Source organism: Tympanuchus pallidicinctus, unplaced genomic scaffold (assembly GCF_026119805.1).
Source record: "Tympanuchus pallidicinctus isolate F22 unplaced genomic scaffold, pur_lepc_1.0 scaffold44, whole genome shotgun sequence".
Taxonomy (NCBI): domain Eukaryota; kingdom Metazoa; phylum Chordata; class Aves; order Galliformes; family Phasianidae; genus Tympanuchus; species Tympanuchus pallidicinctus.
The window spans coordinates 339,000-355,717 of NW_026294763.1; the positions used below are offsets into that span (position 1 = coordinate 339,000).

The 16,718-nt window shown below is 40.7% G+C and overlaps 1 protein-coding gene across 1 annotated transcript in view; it reads right to left on the reverse strand.

The window, feature by feature from the left end:
* The window catches only part of LOC128090180 (cytosolic purine 5'-nucleotidase-like), a 587,975-nt gene that overhangs the window by 124,335 nt on the left and 446,922 nt on the right, over nt 1-16,718 (reverse strand). The window lies entirely within an intron of this gene.

Consider the following 16,718-nt stretch of genomic DNA (forward strand, 5'->3'; position numbering starts at 1 on the left):
TCATTAAATGTGATGCTTCTGAAGCCTGTATAGACTGTAATTCATTTTATCAAAGAATAATCTCTTATGTCGTGACCTGGAAGAAGGTTTCACTAAAAAAAGCAATTGAGGACTAAATGGTGTATCTGAATAGCCTAGCAGTATTTATTTAGAGTATGAGTGAATTTGGTAACTTGGGCTGTATTTAGAGTTGTCAGTGAGCCTTCTTTCAGCAGATGCAGGCACATCTTGAGGCTGGTAAACTTTTCAGATGATTTTTCTGTTTTATGGCAGTTTCCAGGCAAGTATGGTTTTGTGGCTACGTGGTTCAGTGGGCAATACTGGTGGGAAGTTGGACTAGATGGTCTTAGAGGTCTTTTCCAGCGTTAAAGATTGTGTGATTCTATGTGTTAGGTAAAAAATAACAGTTTCAATTATGCCATTTTCACTGAACCACTTATCTTGAATCTTCGCTTAAACAACTAATGCTTAAACAACAAATCTCTATCTCAAGTTGAAATGAATTATTTTGTTTGGGTTTGCATAAAGTTTTCCATTGGGCTGCAAATGATGATCCTTGGTGGCAAAGAAAAGAAAATTCCTCTCCTATCCACACCTTTTGCAATTCATCTTGTTGTCATAAAGTATCCAGCTATCAGAGCAGCATGCTGATGAACGTAGCTTAGTGCTCAGCTCTGCCTTTCTCAGGTACGGAGCATGAAATTTGGTGATGTGTACAAGTGTCTTTCACATTGAACATGACTTGGAAACAAATCAAAAGTTGACAAACTTTTGTGATTTTAGGAATGCTTTCTAGGAGAGTGCTGTGTCTTCCTGCAGGGCACACAGATGATGTTGGCATTATCTGTGTTACATGGCTGATGGACAAGATAGTGGGAAGATTTGCCAAAGGTTGCACAAAGACCTTGAGCAGCACTTGCTAAATTCAAGATCCATGCTGGATCTGATCTCCAAGAGCAGGTGGTAGAAGTGATGATGGATTTCTCACCCACACTGACATCTTGAGCTATAGACAAGCCTTGGATTTTCTCTTGCTGTGCCAAGCTCTAGACGTGAATGAGCACTGAAAAATTTCATAGTAGAACAGAAAGAAAAGCACTTTTCCTGCAGTATGTAATGTGAATGCTAAATTCCTCTTGCTCCTCTTGAAAGGCCAGGGAAATGGGATGTGCAAGCCATGCATGTATGGTGGTGGGTTGCTGGTGTATGGTTGCTAAGTCCTGCCACAGAGCTTGGCTGTCAAGTGGTTTGGCTAGGATGAGAAGTGATGACCTTAAGTTGTGCCAGAGGAAGTTGAAGTTGGAGATTAGGAGCAATTTATTCTCTGAAAGAGTGTTGATACAATGACACAGGCTGCCCAGAGAGGTGGGGGAGTAACTCACTGTCCCTGGAGTTGTGATACTGAGGGACATAGTCAGTGGGCATGGTGGGATGTGTTGGGGTTGGACCTGATGATCATAGAGGTCTTTTCCAGCCTTAACGATTCCATGATTCTTTTGGGATATGTGGGATATCACAGGCGATGTCATTGCTCCTGAGTGGTCACAGCAGACAAATCCAGTACTGTGGGCTCAACAGGTTATTCTGCCTCATGACAGTGCTGGTATTAGGCTGCATTTGGGTTGCAGGGGAGGAGGGAATGTTTAGGAGATGGACTGGTAATTAGCATCAGCAGCTGATGACATATCATCTTATTAGAACAGGCGTTCTGATATTGAGACAGAAAAGAGAAGCTCTTTCCTACTACTTGCAAGGAAATACTTAAAAGAACACGTTATTTGTGGGTGAACTTCTAATATTGGTTCCTTCCTTGGTCCTCAGCTCCCTACAACTGCATTTCAGCAACTTGCTTGCTTGGCTTGTCCAACAGTTTTATAAAGGTTCAGGAAGGGCAGTCATCTGAAAGAAGTCATTTCTTTGCAGATAACGTTGCCTATTAACAGCAGAAGAAAATATCAGTTATTTAAGCCAGGTTGGATAAAGGCCTTGCAAAGAGAAATGAATTTTATGAGCTGAAGGTCTGCAGAGTACTTTTCAGCCTTGGGCAGCCTTACTGGACCAAATCTGGCCCAAGAAGGTGCACATTAGGATGTCTGTGTGCCTTCCAAATCCTCTGCTGTTTGCATTCTAATATGGGAGATTCCTACATCATCACACATCCCAGTGATCTGCAGCAGGCTGATGCAAGCCAAGCAGCCTCCTTTCCCCCAGCATCCCATCCCCACCTCTTCTTGAGCTTCCTTTGTGAGGTGCAATACCAGCATGTTATCTGTTATGCTGCTGCTGTTCCTCCATGCTTGATGATTCCTATGGTTGCTCCAGCCATTGGCACATCACAGACTGTACCTCTTCTCCACTTTGACAGCCAATGTGGCTTTTCTCTCCCTTTGTCTGGGCAGCACAGGGTTTGTTCTGCTCAAACAGCTGCACTGAGCAGCCCTGTGTGACAGGTGATGAAATGATGCGGCATCTGAGCAGGGTTTTAATCCCTCTGCTTCCTCCTTACCACCATCCCATCCAGGAGAAAAAAAACTTTGAATTTTGTGTTGTTTTCACATTCTGTGTTTTCTCTGCTTCTCTATAGGAAACAAGTTTGGGACAGTTTCCACCCAAAGCAGTGGGTGCTCTCTCCCAGACCACTCTGTCTACTGTTGCAGAAACTTCCAGATTCTAACTAGAACATGGTGGAAATGCAGTGATTTATTTCTCATTAGGCTGACACCACTATTTATCAGTTGATAGTTATTTGCAGCTCTGCTGTTTCCATGTGGTTCCCTTCTGTTTATACTTTAATAGCTTACTGGGCAGGAAGATACAACATCTCTTGTCTCCTTTAAATCTGTATTCTACTGCTGTCTCGTCTGTTTAATACATTTCCTTTACAAATCTAGACTTATGTTTCAGCTTAATGCTAGCAAGAGCTCTGGAAGGATTTATTCTTCTGGACCCTAATGTAAAATGAGTAATGCTAGAACTGGCTCCCTTGGTAGCAACAACACATTTTACTACTGATTGTCAGAAACAATAAAAAGAGGAATCTGTTGGTAGTTTCTGTGCTATTCGCTTCCTGGGATTTTTGTCCTGAATTAACCTCCTGAAATATATTGCATGAGTAACTTTGGAGAAGTTCTCAGCCTGCGTGTAAGATAAAGGGGAAAATAATCAAGTTGTTGCTGCAGCTCTGATAATGAACTTAAAGCAAATGAGACATCCACGACAAGGCTGTGGCCAGCAAGTTCTAGACATCCCACTATACTCCTTGGGGGGTATGTGTCATGGACATTGTGATGCACAGCTGTGAAAAGTTGCACTTCTGCAGCTCATCTCACACTATATTGGTGTGATGTGCAGGTAAGCCTCAATTCAAAGTGCCTTGAAATCCACATTTCTTCAGAAAGCTGAAGATTATCTTGTTCTTTGGGTCTGAGGTCCAAGGTCCCAGGGATAAAGGTGTTCCTCTAAAGCAATGGTTCATCACTTGGCTCCCTGCTGGTTCTCATACAACACAAGATCTGATTTATTAGTTTTGCTGGGAAATCTAAGTACTCTCCTAAAAAAAATAAATAAAAAGATGAAGCTGTCCTTATTTTATAGACACAAATACTACCAGAGCCGATGTTTTAACATTCAGATGCTACCAACACCATTTTTTAACAACCCTCCAAGATTTGGATCAGGGAACCCTTAGGTGCCAACTGTACCCTACAACTTTCATAGTAAGAAGTTATAGAAGAAAAATGACATTTGTATTTCAAATTGAAAGAAAAGCAATTTGAAGTTTGGCTTAAAGCCTCATGTTAGAACACATCATAAATGTTCTCACATTGCCCCAGCCATGGCTTGGTAGAGCTCCCAAGATTTAGAGAGATGTGTGGATAAAGTATTACTGTTTCCCAACAACATTTTGAGATTTAATTCACCTTTTTTTGATGAACATTTCCTCGATGCCGTAGATTCACTGCTGTCGTGCTCTGTTTGAATAGAAATGCAATGAGTTGCCTCTAGATTTGTTGATAGGAAAGAGTATGCTGAGTGGCAGAAACTTACTTTGCAAAGAAAATTAATGGCTCAAGATTCTTCCAAGTTTCCAACTTTTATGAAGACATTTTTTGGGGAAAAGAAATAATAAAAAAAAAATACTTTCTTTTTGAGCTTATGTCTTCACGTCCCCTGAGTAGTTTGTCCTTCTACAAACCTCTATGACTGTGTCTCTTTTCAAGGGAACTGAGTTCAGTTGAGTGGTTTGGGATTTTTACTTTAATAAAGTCTTGAATGTTTAGGGTTTTTTTTGCTTCATAGTTGTATATGTGTCTATCTTGACAGAGTTAGGGATAGTGACTTGGAATAAAAGCCTGCGTGTGTGGGATGCTTCTGCAGAATTGGCTCTTTCCATTCAAGATCTGAATACACCGAATCCTTCTGAACTTTCCAGCTGATGTTCAAACATCTGCGTTTCTTCCAGAACACTGAGCTGCTTTTGCAGTGTTAACAGGCCTGAAAACTCTGGCAAGAAATAAAGAAGAGCTCTTGGACGGTTCAGAACTCTGCTGTGGGTTAAGAGTTCCCACACACCGCTTACGCCGTGCCTGGTGCTTAGTGCTCCAATAAATGCAGCTGGAAGGAATATCTGAGGGGAACTGATTCCAAGGACCACCACCTTTGGCCTGTGGGGTTATTCGGATAAATCACCCCAGGGTCCTGTGTAATCCAAGAGAGAAATGGGCATTGGGGGCCAGGGTGCTTGTCAAAGCCCAAGGCATGACCTGGAGTTCACTGAAGTCAGTGGGAACCTTTCCATTAGGCTGCAAATCCTGAGAGGGGCAATGGGTTTTACTTCCCTTACCTCCAGAGCTTTTGGGTTTTATCGCTCGTATCTCTCCTTCCAAGTGCAGTGTGTTTCTACTCCTTCTGTTTGTGTCTTTTTGTGCTCATGCCACAGTTTAGGGTAACAAGAAGCTAACTGAGCTGCAGCTGAGGAGCTGAGAGACTTCACCTTCTGCTCCTGAAAGGGCAGTAACATCTGGTGCATGAGCATCACATGCAAAATCATCAAAAGCTATGCATCTCCATACGGATGTTTACAGGGTTTGTTTGTACCTGTGTGCTCTTTAAGTTGTTCTCTGCAGAGTTTAGATGATCACCAGCCAGATTAACATTGGTTCAGTGTGACAGAGGCCTCTTCCTTCTCCTCCTTGTGCTCTGTTTTCCTATACTGGGAACTTCTGATCTCATAAAAATGAAATGGTACACATTTCTTCTGTGTGTTGTAGTTTGTATCAACGAACCACTCCTGCACCAGTAAACTTCCTCTAAACTAGAGCCATCCAGAGTCATCACTGGTCCTCATAATAATAGAGCTTCAGTTACATTAAACTGTCTTAAATGACAGGCAGTGTAATAGAAAGCTTCATGCATCCTTCCCATATATCTAAATACAATTTTCCATGCTGCAAGTCTCAATAGACAAATCTCCTGGAGTTTTCTCTTTGTGAGCTCATCTATTACCATCTTCCTGAAGAGCAGCTTTCCAGGGGGATGTGCTTCATGGTGAGATCTTCATGCTAACAGCTATTTGCTTTCAGAGTTCAGTTTCTCCAACTTTATTGGGATCTATGCTGGCATTTATGCTCATCAGTGAAGGATACACTGACAGCATTTGTGGAATCACTGAACTAAAGTTGGAAACTGATTCTTTCCAAGTGAATGCTGGAAAGGTGTAGTGCCATGAGTATGTGTGCTAATCTTGCTGCATTACAGCTGTGCTGCAATACAGCTGAATGGGGAATTATAACTGCAGATGCCCAAGGCAATTGATACATGCACAGGATTTACAAAATGCTACTGACAAATCTGAACTCAGTCTTGGGTTTTGTGAGGCTTAAAGAACACAACACTTCAGAATTGAAAATGCCTTTTTTTGCTAGGAAGCATTTAAGTTGTTCCCATAAGTTTGAATACATTTGGAAATCTCGATGGAAAATAGATTACAGATAGTGAGAAAATAAAAAACTTGTTATGAAAACTTAGTTTTGACATCTTCAAGAATTTTTCTTGTTCTGTTTTTCTTTACTAATCATAAATGTCAAAACTATATCATTTTCCTGATCTATAGAGACTGAAAATAAAAATGATGGAGGAGAATGTCCTGAATCTGTTGAGGAGGATCTTTGGAGGGTGTAGCATCGCCCTCACTTTGTTGTCATTCAAAATCATGTAACTAACTCTGACTATTTGGGCCCTTCTGGAGAGGAAATGAGACAGCTGACATTGACGTGAGAAGAAGCTTTAGGGAAAGCTCTATCCTCTGAGGAACAAGGACAGTGGAGGCATTGCTCCTCGCCTTGGTCAAAAAGGATTTTCCAGTTAAAAGATTAGGACGTGTCTTCCAATTGCTGTAGAGTGTTAAGATGAATGTTGATCCATGTTGTCCTTAATGACTGAATGAGATGCCTAATGTGGTTTTCTCCATTGTTCCCCATCCTGCTCTTTGATCCATCTGGGTTCTGGCTGAGAACAGTGCTCAGACACAGCAGTATCTATTTCTTATCTTTCACCATGGCTTGGTTTACTCTACAGCATTTCACCATAGTTGTGTTAAACAACTCACATATAGGAGAACATTTTTTTCCTTTGTGTGCTGCAACACTGCAAATGGTCAAGGATGTGGAAGTAGAACACAGCTGGCTGTGTTGTAATTTCAATGGGGTTTGGACAAAACTCTCCCATTAGAAGTTTTCTTCCTGCCCCCCTGGTTGTGAAGCTGCTCGTTGTCAGCCTCTCTTGCTGCAGAGGATGCGACAAAGGTTTTACATTTGTTTTATGTTTGTTGGACTAAACTTCCAGGGACTTAAATCTAATATTCCACCTGTCCTTTATATGGCTCACTTGAGAAGGACGAAAGGCAATTAAAATCACCGGCGGTGTCAGTAACATGACAAGACCTGACATTTTTAGGTTGTTGAGTGTTCCTTGCGATAGATGGTTCTGCAGTAATTGTCACATTTCATCTCTGTCTCCTGTAGTGAAGCTCACTTTCTGAAGATGCTGCTGGGCTTTCCAAATTGCAGTCCTTCCGCAACAACAACCAGTTTTCTTCCTTTCCTTTGGACGGAGATGCACTGCAGTGCTCACCGTGGCGTCACGCTAGTGGCCAGCCACCAATATGAGGCAGAAAGGTAAATGCATGTCCTGCAGCTCCCAGTGGCTGTCAACAGAAATTGTGTGTTTGCATGGTTATGGCACAAAAGGAAAATCACACATTTTGCTGTGATGGGAAACCAAACTCTGCTCTGCTATTCACCCACTGTGTTGGGAAGCTGGCTGTAACGAGACGTGCAGAAATAAACATTTTTTTTAATTTTGCCATTTTATTCTGTTGGAATCCCAAAGCCTTTCCTTTTTATTCTGGCTGAATGTGCAGTCATAATTTTTTCTTGCCTCAGTTTATTATCTGAATAAACAGTTGACATCACAAGGAGCTTTCAGTTGAGGCATGCATCTTCAAACTACTATGGGAACCAAAGTGTAGAGATATCTGGGCAAGCTGGAAACCCAGATCAATCCATTCATAGGTGGGAGCTTATGGCATGAGCTCTCTGGCTGGTTGTCCTCCTTCTGCTGCAGTGAGCAATGGGAAAGGGTAAATAATGGGAGAGCACTGGTGGGAAAGAACTTCGGGGGAGTTAGAGAAGATATTAAGTGTAATATGAATTAAATTATGTGCATTGTCTCTGCATTTTGTAAATAACAGAAGGAAATAGAGGAGGGAAAGCAGTTCTGAAGATTTTCAGATACGCAAAGGGATGCTGGGATTGGACATCAAAATTCAATTTGCTTAAAACTTCATTATATTTGTTGGAAAGACTGAGCTGCAAACTTCTAAAAGCAAACTTCCTAAATTGGAATAATTTCTTGCACAAAATCATCTGAAGAATGCAGCTTGTAGCAGTAAATGGTGCCTCTGGGAAACCTGATATTGCTCATAGCAAAGGAGATTTATAGACAGAGCAGTGAGTGGAGATGGATGCAGTGAATTTGGTATTTGTGAACTAAGACTGCCATGTAAGTTTTGTTCTCACAGTTTGTAATATCATCTGTGCTCAAAAACTGATTTATCATTTCCTACAGTAAATTCATCATCATTTAGCCATGGATTTCTTTCCTTCTGTCAAGGGTTTAGATCCTACTGAACAATCAAGCAAACTTTTACCACTAATCCATGTTTAAAAGCTTTTCCATGCACATCCCTGTGACATACCTCCACACTTTGGTAAGAGCTCTCAAAACGTTGTTCCAAGGAGTAGGAAGTTAGAGACTTTAAAACAGCAATGTAAATCCCAGCTGGTCACAGTACAGCCACAGTCTGACTGTGCATCACAGATCCATGGACTTGGTTAAGAGTGGTGCAACTTGTGGTAGATTTGAAGGGATTGAATGCTATAGACAGGCCTAGAAAATCCCAGAGAAAATTGATTTATTTCTCCTAGTAAGGAAAATTTCATAAATACTGGAAAATTAATTTTTACTCCTATTGGCTTAGTATAATTATATGAGTAAATATCTAGGGGATTTGCTGCTAATACAATATTTCACTGCAGGGAATGTGGTCTGATGGTTAAAAACTTTGCTTTGTGTCCTCATTATGTTGAGACCCTATTGCTCCCCAAGCAGTGCCAGTGGAACCTATATTTTGCAGCTGCCCTGGAGTTACTCAGTGGCATAATGTTATCTCAGGACAGGCAACAAGAAGTCTGAACTCTCAGGTTTTGGTTCATCTTTGTCAGATATTCAGTGTGCTTACCCATGTTGCCATGTCAGACTTCATTCCAAAGTACAAGGTCAAATTTCTGCCTAAAGGTTCATTAGGAGCCTAAACGAGTGATGTACTGAATTGACATTTTTTGATCTCTTGAAGTTCCAGATGACGTTGATATAAACCAACTTGTGAATTCATCTTCTTTGTGGTCTCCTATTGGTGCAGATACCTATCTCAATAGCTTTTACAACCAGAACTTAAAACCTCATCAGATGCTTTTATACATGAGTCAATGGTGTATAGCAAGAAACAGCTCCTGGCAGTTAAGCTGGAAGTGGGGTATGATCCAGAAGCACGAAGATTAAGTAGCTCATTGAATCCCCTAGATTACTTTGTGTAATATCCCACTTGTTGGACAGATTCTTATGTCAAACTGAAAACAGCGAGGTAAACTTCAGTCTGAGTAACTTGCTGTATGCTGAGATGCTTACTGCAAAATAATTGATGGGAGGTGTTGCATAAAACCATTAATTTTGATTTTGTTAGCTTGTTAATGGCCTTGCATGGTCTTTTGTCTCTGCTGTACAAAGCAGCATTATATTTAATTAGCATTGGCTGACCTTCTTTTTTATTTAGCTGGTAAAAAGGTTATTTAAGTTCTTAAGAAGAATTACTACATCTTCAGTTGACCTGATAATTGGTGTAATGTTGCAGTGGGTAATTGTGCTGGCTGACATTCAGGATCATGAAATCTGTGCCCATGTGAACCTACTGATACCTGTCAATACATTCAGGGCCTTCACTAACAATAAATTCAGGACTTCCAGCAATTAATTCAAATGCCTCAGCAGAACTACTCTCTTGGGGAAGTTTTTGTTAAGATGAGAGGGGCATCTGGAGCCTAAAAGGCAGAGACTCAACACAACACCATTTGAGTAGGAGGTACCTCCACCCTGCTAAGGTTGATAATAGGCACCTTAACAAGGCTGAAGCGCCAATTAAAAGCTTTATCAACATACATATTTTTTATAAATAGCTTTCTGATTGTACACGGGACCTGGCTTATGTAACGTGCAACCACCTTTACCAGAACCCCAAAATAAAATGATGCTTGTGTAGCACTAGATTTTAATATGTACAGCAATGCTAGGAATAGGTGCGCACTTCATAGAAATTGCAGGGATATTCATATGTTAAAATGTAGAAGATTGGCTGGATCACGGGTGTGCATGCTTGGAGATGCAATCTCCATGCACCCAGTGCTGCAATAAAATGATGTTTTCTGGCCTGTCATTGGTGTTGGCGAGTTTTAATCCCAGATTTTGATGGCAACATGACATGAAAGTATAGTGCATAGAGGAGACAGTAGGTACAAGCTGGAATAGCTCTGCAGCAAGGGTCAAGGGGCTAAGTAAAAAAGTACTAGAAGCAGTGACAGAACACCTAGTGACTGCTTATGACTTTTGGAGCAGATGTTTGAGTTTTTATTCTAAATGCAACTAAGGATGTAGCATAGTGAATATTTAGGCTACCTCCTGATGATCTCTTACACAGTAATTGCAGTGATCAATGGGTAAAATACCAGCAAGCTTGACTAAAATATCAATGCCATTTTGGGTATGCTTTTCTCCTATAGAGGCCAAAACAGTGGTCTATCTGGAAGCTAAGAATCATGGGCAACTGCTCTTTCTACACATGTTTGATCTTGAGCATTTGTTCTTGCATGTCAGGTTCATTCTTCTATTGCCTTCAGTCTGCATTTCTTAAAAAATAAACACTGATGCTTGCTGCACTTGGCATTGCCTGCTGTCTCCAAAGCCTAGCAGAGCCTGCTCCAAAAGTTGAGACTAATAGGCAGTCATTAAAACTCAACTCTATTTCTTTGCTAAACTTGGTTCTTGCAAGTTTCCTCAATAAAAGCTGTGGGAAAACATGTATATAAAAGGATTCCTGAATCAAGCTCTAAACCATGGATCTCTTCAATTTCTTACATGGCCCCTTTTGTTGAAGGAAATAAACAGTGGAGGTATCCTACTGCTTTGTTCTTTCCAAGAAAGCTTTCTGAATTTGAAGGCACCTTTTGGCAGACAGTCCATGGTACACATTTTCTCATAGCAATTCTAGAGATTCTCTGTGTGTTATCATTCTGCCTCGGCCTGTATCTCACAAACTAACCGGAAACTCAAATTATCATTACGTAAAGCCTCCAAAGATAATTACCCAAAACATACTTCTTGAATTACTGCAATAAAGGCTCAGTGTGATCACACTGCCCTTTGGGGTTAAGCGTGCTCAGGCCATCAATCTGTCTCACTGATCACACACTTGATCAAGTATTTGCAGCAGCATAAATCTGCCAGCAATTATGCGCAGGTCTCCACCTACAACAGGAGCTAATAGTCTTTTATGTTAGACATCCTCAAGGATATGGTGATAATGGGGTTCTGGAGAGCTGTCGAGATTATGTGGAGCAAAAGGACTCTGAGTTGGCTGACTTAATGTTGATAAATTTCTTTTTGTTGTGTTACTCACTGTTGATAGATTGGCGTGCAAATGGAACATAATAACCTCCTCCACTTTCCTGAATTAAAAGCAGCTCCCTCAGCCCTTGCACCTTCGTATTTACCTAACTGCTTCATCTAGGCTTATGTCACAGTTGTGAAATTCAAGCAGAAGAGAAGACTTCCTTCTCCTCCTCCATTTTCATTAACCCATTAATTCCCACACCATTCCAGAAAGACACTTTCATATGGCTCTGACAACAAGAATACAGACGTCATCTTACAGATGAGCTGCTAGCAGTGGGTGGTGGCAGCCCAGCCAGACCAGGTTATTTTTAAAGATTAATTCTTTAGAAATTTGAAGGAGAAATTCTGGGTGTGCAAGCAACCAAGAGACCTCAATTAATTTTCAGTAACATCAGAAACAAAAATCAACCTGCTAAGAGTTCAGTTAAAAAGCTCCACAACAACAATGTAAAAAAAAAAAAAAAACACAGTAAAACTCCAAACACTCGTACAAAGGAAGTAATTAATTTAGTTCATTCTATTGGAGTACTTGACTGTGTGTTCTTGACTGCCATCTGCTGAAGCTCCTAACAATTATTGACAATAGTGCTTGTGACATTTTACATCAGGAATTCTTTTTGTAATTATAGCTTTGTGTGACTGAGACCTGATAGAAGAACGTTAGGATAATGACTTTTTAATGAACATAAAATGTGACAAGGTGTGCTAAACCTCTGTCACAACCAATAGTGGTAAATTGTCCCTTGTATACCTGCAGTGGGGTTGGTGAGGGATATCATCTTCACCTTCAGAAGGAACTTTTTAAATTCTGTTTTTGATTGTACTGGATGCAGAAAGAGAGTGGTCTAAATGCTGAAATGATGGATGGATGCATTGGCTGGGATAGGATGTAGTGTGGGGATGTTTTTCCAAATAACTTATTGGTGAAGCAATGTTACAGGAAAAGATGATCCAAACGTGGCTCATGCTAGCTCAGTTTATTTGAATTTCAGTTTTTTAAAACTTTAAATTAAAAGACAAAATAAAGACTGACTGCAGTGGAGGTGAGCCAGGAAAATTATGATTTTTCTTGACAGATGCTTTATTTGCATGTTCCAGGCATCTGCGAATGTTGAGCGTGCTGCTAATTCAGGGCAGTAGCTTTTGTTCTTTATTTTAGCTGTTTAAGGGGAAATGAAACCTACACACCGTAGCTATTCAAGCTGAAGGTAGCAAAAATCTACCCATATCTCCCTCTGTTTGCAAAGGCACACGTGTGTTTGACATGGCTGATTTCTGAAGATTTAATCTTAAGAAAGAAACCTGGTCCAATCGATTATTAAAATCTTTACGAGGCAAAAAAATATCATGACAGGAAATACATTCTCCTGTCCATAGTGTTTGGTTCAGCATAATTAACATGAATAATGAAAGACAATTTTCTGATAGTTATTATATTAGAGAGCTTAGCTGACTCATAACTGCCCCCATGACACAGCCAGAATGCAAATTACTTGTATAGAAATAGCAGCAGGCCACTTTGATTAAAACGTGATACATATTTTGAATTAAAAATATTCAAGGTCTTGCAAAATGACCTTAGTGTCATTTCCCCCCTCAAGCCAACAAGGGAATTTGCATAATGATTTTTAGGTGGCTTTCATCTTTCCCATCTCCGACTTGGCAAGACTCTGCCATTCACGGAAAAGCAGCATCTTGCTTTACTTCTTCATGAGCTGAGCTCACACACCAAGGTACAATGAAGATGTAAGAAGAGTTTCCATTGGGTAACTTTACTTGTGGTTGGCATCTGAGGGTCCTGACTGCTCCCATGGCACAAGTCACAGTTTGTATGGACACAAAGCTGTCTACACCTCCATTCTGATTCATTTTTAACCAAGCTTGATCCAGCATCACTCAAATTTAAAAAAAAAGCAGCTTAAAGGACTTGAGATCCAAGCTTATGCACCTCCTAGAAAATCTCTCCGGGGTCTATTGGTCAATTTATCAGACCAGATAACTCGTTCCTTAAATCCAGTTTGTGCAGCCAAATCCCATGACAAATTTCCAGCCCAGCTAAGCTCCTGCTCCCATGCTCCTCTCTTCCCTCTGAGGCTGCTTTCCTGTAGAGTGGCGGATAGATGTGATAAAAGATTTTTTTACCAAAACCTTTTCCATTTTACAGCCCGGAGACTTATCTCTTCTCTTCCAATTCTCCACCACTAATTAATTACACTTTTCTTTTGACCCTTTTCTTTGTTTTCCTTTTATTTTTCCTTTTTTTTTTTTTTTTTTTTTTGGTACCTGGAGGAATGCATGATAAGGACTTATTGCAGTTATCACTAATCCACATTATCTGCAGGGATGCTGCCTCACTCATCTATTAATCTTTGCACCAAAGGCTGTTGGTGTTTGTCTATTATTCTTCCACCTACCACTTAGTACAGCTATTATATTGCTTTCTGGAGAAAACAGGCTGAGAATTAACAGCAATATTTCTTAGAATGTTTTTCAGGCTAAGGTTTGAAGTAGAGAAGGCTTAAACCTGAAATGGGAGGCTGGAGGTGGAGGTCTCATCCTCCTGGCTGTCACCCCCATCACATTGCAGTGAGCTCTTCGTTCAGTGTTCTCATGGTTATGATATGTAACTCCATCTGAATTTCATTACCTGCTGGAATTAATTTCTTCGTTTACGTGCCACAGTTGTTCGCTGTGCCTCTGGCACACAGATTTATTTCCAGTAGCAGCAAATGCAGTAATTGAGCTGTTTCCTGACGTAATGGCCTTGATTCTCTCTTCTGCAGAACGAACAGCTTCTAAAGACTCATCTCTTCCCCCCCTTACCAAATAAACCTCAGCCACAATAATAATTAGGATTTCAAATTACAACAGGTATCACTGGGTGGGAGCAGACCACAACTTTGCCTGCAGGTGGCACGATCCAATTTATCCTGCCTTGCTCACCACTGGGTAGGGCAGCTCTGTCTCACATCAAATTCCTGAGTGATTCGTTAATCTTTTTGCCATTTTATTAATTAAAGTGGCTTAAGAGCTCTGAGGAAGTGGTGAGGGCAGTTTGTTTCTGGTTTCAATTTGAGTTACTTTAATCAAGAGTTCACGTGCTGTGTGGAGCTGGGAGTTGAACTCAAATGATCCTCATGGGTCCCTTCCAACATGGGATGGTATATGATATTGCAGATCCCCCATTCTATATAGCTGAAATAATTTGATTTACCTGAAGTTCACTTCTTTAGGTTGCAGATTTGAAGACCTCCTTAGCTTTATCCTGGTGAGCATATAGGAGATAAACGCATTAAAACCCAAAATGCCAAATATACGTGTTGAATTAGGTCTCAGATCCCCAAGAAACAAGGAAGCAGCTATTAGTCTAACCCATGAGTTTTGTATGATTTTAACCACATGGTGCACTTTCCCAAGCCAAGGTTCCCCAAAGCACTATTCAGATCACAAAGATGGCGGTGTCTGAAATCCCCCATTGAAATCCCCATGTGTAATTATTTGTTCTGCTCAGGTCCTTTTGTGTCAATTGATTTGCATTTGCACCTACAAAGACTTGCTCTCTAGTGAGTAACCAGATCGTTGTATCCACATTGTTGTCTTTGCATTTTTAAGCAGGAGGATTCCTTAGTAAGTACATAGTTTTGCCCATTGGTTTTACTTCCCTTTCTTTCCCAGTTTCGACTAAATTTCAGTACAAGCAACATTGATGCACTTGTATTTTGGTCCTTTATGCTTTCCCAGGGAGTAGCAGAGCTGTGCTTTGGCAAAAAGAGACAGAAGGCCTGGTGCCTTGTTGCATTACCGTCAGAGATGAAACGGTGGTATCATCGGTGTTGATTGCTCAGCTTGCTTTGCAATGAAAAGCTTTGCAAACTGTGTCCTGGTTCTGCTCTCCTTCCCACCCCACTGCGTCCTGGTGTGAATTATAAGTTTCTAATTCACCTTCTTAATGCAAGCACGGTTGCTCTTATCATAAATAATTTCTCAGCCACTGCTGAAGCTAATTAGAAGGACTCAGAACAAGATGATTTTCAGAGACCACAAATAAAGGTCCGGTTATTCACAGCAGTTGGAAGGAAGTCTGCTTGGGAGGTCTCACCCTCTTAACGCCAGCAATGCAGACATCTCCATCAATGGTGATGAGTCCTGTGGGGGAGATGCCTCAGAAATTATTTAAAGGAAACTCTTAAATTAGCTGAGATTATAGAACATGGTGTGTTTTTGGCATAAATGTATTTCAGTGGCTCTTGGGCTTATTGGTGACTCAAAGCACCAAAATGAATCCTTTCCCTATGGTTCACTTCAGCCATGAGTGATGCCAGCTAAGCTTGCTATGACACTTGCAAATGGCCACGCTCTGATGATGTTTTGGCTGCTGTAATGAAACCAGAATCTTAGTGACACTGCTTATTTTCCCATTTACCAATCAATTGGGTGGACGCTAAACATCTGCATTTTGTGTATGTAAGAGCTGCATCTTGGCTCTGTATACTAAGTAAATTATACTAGACAAGGAAAGCCAGAATTTCATGTGCCATAAAACTATTTTTTCCCCCATGGTTTTGCCCGAGGAGATGTTTTCTTCCTATAATGAATGTTCATTAAAAAACTTCAGCTGCAGGATTCATAGTGGGTGATTTACTGTAATTGTAAAGATTTTTCATGTAACATTAACAAATACAAGAGTATAATTGGGTACGTGAGGAAGCATTAGCAGAGCAGCATGCTGAGCTAGAACTCGTATGTGTTGTATCAGCCCATCAGTCCTAAAAGAGAGAATACTCATTATGTAGCTTGACCTATTCCGGAGCAATTCTGCTGAGATTTAGCTCAGACTGAATGTTTATGCTGCTGAAAGGTAGATGATTGATGGCTGTGAAGAGTAATAATAATACACTTAGCACTTCTCACTCACACAACTCGGGGCACTTCAGAATCATGAGGTTTTTACTGTCTCACTGAAGGGATAATTATGTCCGATTTTCTGCAATGTCATGAAACTGCAGTTCACTGACAAAGGAACTGTGATTATCTGAGTCACCTCTCCTAAGACAAGCCTGATGCTGCTCCAGGAAGCTAACACACATGGGACATTTAATGTTTCTGTTTTAGTTTGGTTGCAACACAGAATATGCACAGTCTGCCCCACTTAGTATTGTTCAGTTGGAAAAGACTTTCAGGTCATCAAATCCAACCAGCAACTTATCTGCTGAGTTCCATCACAAAATCACATCCATATGTCCCTTAATTAGTTTCAGAGATGGTTCTCCAGCACTTCTCTGGGATGCCAGTTCCAGTGCTTGGTCACTCCCTTGCTGAAAAAATTATTTCCTAATGTCATCATGTTGGAGATGGGGAGAACACCTTTGAGAAATTAAACACCTGTGCCAATTCAGATCTCAGTTAACTGTCAACAAACAAGAATTGGAAAGGCC